General features: G+C 37.2%; 1 long non-coding RNA gene across 2 annotated transcripts; it reads right to left on the bottom strand.

Annotated features, from left to right (window-relative positions):
• On the bottom strand, window positions 1-2,489 carry LOC118345398. 2 transcript variants are annotated; one of them, XR_004798935.1, is made up of 4 exons: window positions 1,962-2,489; window positions 564-675; window positions 151-379; window positions 1-30 (listed from the first exon to the last, which is right to left on the bottom strand). It is a non-coding gene; the product is annotated as an uncharacterized LOC118345398 (long non-coding RNA). The 2 variants fall into 2 exon arrangements; XR_004798934.1 differs by lacking the exon at window positions 564-675.
• Between the last annotated feature and the right edge of the window lie 874 nt (window positions 2,490-3,363).

Below are 3,363 nucleotides of genomic sequence, written 5' to 3'. Positions count from 1 at the left end.
AACACCAGGAATGCGGTCAACATCAAAGCCCTAAAGCAACGAAGGTGTCGAAAGGAATAAATTAAGCGCTTACAAGAGGAAAAGAGAGGGGGGGGGGGGGGGGGGGGGGTGTTGCAAAATTTGGTAGAAGAAAAGGGATTAGTTGCTCACACCGGTCTTCAAAACTTGATCCCTGTAGAGCAGTATTCCTCTTCCGTCATGTCCTCGCGTTCATCATCTTGCCAACCGCAATTTTCCGATGATACTGGGGGAGGAATTAAACTTAGTTCTTTGTCATAGCCGAACAATTCCACAAGACCCATTTCTCCCGTTTCCATTGATCGATCCACAAGTGATCGAGAAGCCAGCAATCAGACCAAGAAAGAAGAAAAACCCTGACCTGACCAGGAAAAATAAAATAAAATCGATTATTCAAACCAAATGCGACTCCTGTATGTACAAAATTGCAGCAATACTCTATAAAAAGCCCCCATCAAACGTATAAATGAAATTCGAAGAAAATAAAAATAAAAAAACTCAAGGCAATGAGCTTATTGCCTTGATGGATCTCCCACAGGAACCACATCTCCCGTTTTCATTGAGGGATCTACGAGCGATCGAGAAGCCAACAATCATAGCGAGGAAGAAGAACAACACTGATCTGACCACCACACACGCACTAGCCACAAGCCCAGCCTGCTAACCAGACAACATCGACCATTGAAACCAATTGTGACTCCTATATGTACAAAATTGCAGCAATATTCTATAGAAAATTAGAAACCCCTAATCAAACGTATAAATGAAATTCCAAGACAATTAAAATAAGACGACATGCCAGCTTAGAAACGAAAGAAAAATCTAAAAAAAAACGCAGGGCTTAAAAAATGTTGGGGAGCCATGCTTGAAGTGAGACGAACAATTTGTAGCCCGGGATTTGATGGATCTCTGGAGAGAGCTTCGCCAACCCAGCAGCAGGGCAAACAACTAAGGCCTTGTTTGTTTTCCAAAAACATCTCATCTCATCTCACCTCATCATTACAACTTTCTCAAATCCCCACACAAAATAAAATAAACAATTCAACTTTTTCAAATCCCAAAACAACAATAATATTAAAAAATATATTCTAACAATATTTTATTCAACTTTTTAACTTTAATCTCAACTCATCTCATCTCATCTCTGAAAACAAACGAGCCCTAAAGGAGACAATTCGAAAGAGGAGAACATATTCAAAAGGACACGTTAGATTTAACAAAATTTAAGATTTTTTTTTGGTAGTCTTGGAAAGAATATGGCAGTTCGCCACTAGGTTTGCATCTGGGTTGTTTAAAAATGTTTATTACCACAAGTAGTAGTGAATGTATGTATTTTTCAAAAATGTTTAAAAAAAATGTAAATTGCACTGCCGGTCTTGAAAACAAAACTTGAGCCGTGTTTTCATTAGATAAAGTTATTTTTCGATTTTTTCTATGGATATTTTGAAGTAATCGATCAATTTGAAAAGCTGTTTTGATAAAAAAAATTTGGAAAGATGTTTGTCAAATTTTATTTTTGTAAAAGTTTTTATTTTTGTATTTTTTCACAAAAATTTAGACAAAATAAAAGATAATTAAAAAAAATCAAATCTTGAATTTAAAAAATATTTGGATTCATGTTTAGAAATAACATTAAGAATTTAGAACAAAATAATCAATATTCGAAACAGAACAAGATTGGGTGGCATTTGTGATGTTTCTAACGCTGTATTAACCGAAGAGTGAAAGGTGTTTCACTAGGAGTCCACGTTGCAACTGACCAAGTCGGATTTAACATAGACAGTAGAGCCAATCTAAAAAAAGGCAATAAATCAACATGTTTTTCCTGACTTATGCAAACAAGCAAAAAGGCATTGGGTTAAATAAACTGAGTATCAGAAGAGGAGAAACGGAGAGAAATCGATGGAATAGTAGCGAAAAGAAAGAAGAAAATCAATATTTACCTCCAAAGTGTAAGTCGGCGATGGAAACCGACATGGGGCAGGATTGGTTCATGCGTAGTTGAGAGGAGAAAGAAACGTTGGGGGCATGCTAGGGTTCTTTTTATTGAATCCCACTTCCTCCACAAGAGACCCAAAAAAATGTACTCTTCGTTTCCACACAGACACTCTTTTCTGTTTGGGTAATGCGACTGATCAGTCCGTTTACCGAATTTTTTTATCTTTTTTTTATTTATAGAATTATTCTAGATGCAGTCCCTGTTGGGCCTTCGTGTGCACGAAGTGAAACGGTTCGTTTCGATTCAGTTAAGAAATGAAGCTCTCGTCTTCCCAGACTCGGTTCCCCCCTCCCCTCCCTCCGAAGCATTTCGTTCCTCCCCCTCATCAGAATCTTCGAAACCTTAACCCCATCCCTCGAAATCCATTGAAGCCCTAGCATATGAGGCTTCATCAACCATGGCTCTGGTGCTCTACGCAATCCTCATGTAATTGGGTTGGACAAGTTTCATTTTTCTTCTTTGTTCTCTTTGGCTTTGAGTAAGTTTTGTATATATCTCTCTCTTTTTTTATGGGTGTTTATTTAATCAATGTGTTTTAGTTTGTTTATTTTCTTCCTTGCGTTTTTGTATTTTTTTTTTTTTTTTTTGGGTTCCAAAAGTCCTTATCTTCTCGATTTTTAGGAAACCCATTTCCTTGATCCGTTGCTTTTTTCAGTTTGCCTGGATATTATTTGTTTGATTTGTTGTCTTTACCCAAATTAGTGGGTTTTTTTCCCTCTCATTCTGTATTCTGTTTTTGCAATTTTCTTACTGTGTTTGATTCCTAAAGCTATGGGACTGGAAAAAAAGATTTGATTGAAGGGGTAGTTTTGAAATCTGACTTCTTGTACATTGCAAAATGGTCATGGGCGGTTCTTCTTAACAATGTTAGGAATCAGGATTGTTTGTTTTACATCAGCTTAGGGATATCTGCCTCCAAAGTTAGGATTATAGCTGGCAATACCAGTTCTATATCTTGTATTCTCTACCAAAGGACCAATTTATCAGAGCTCATGAAAATGTTATAGTTATTTATACATTTTACCCAAAAACCAGTTATAAACTTCAGTAGACATCCCTTGTAGGACTTGGCACATGCACACCCTCAAAATACTTACGATGGGCCTGTGTTCTGGTCTGAAAGAGAGATAAGAATGAGTAGAAGTTCTGACCGTAGGGGGAAGATGAAGTGAGGGGTATTTTTGACATTTGAACAAAATTATAGGAAAATGACCTAGACACCCTCTTTGTGCGCACGCAAGCCCCCAATAGGGTCTGTACGTAGCACGACTCTTCTTGCTATATCTATATGTTGTGTTAATTAATACATACCGTCAATGTCTTGGTGAGACCTATAGCTTTGGTTT

Source organism: Juglans regia, unplaced genomic scaffold (assembly GCF_001411555.2).
Source record: "Juglans regia cultivar Chandler unplaced genomic scaffold, Walnut 2.0 Scaffold_25740, whole genome shotgun sequence".
Classification (NCBI taxonomy): Eukaryota; Viridiplantae; Streptophyta; class Magnoliopsida; order Fagales; family Juglandaceae; genus Juglans; species Juglans regia.
This window is presented reverse-complemented; position numbering and strand designations above follow the sequence as displayed.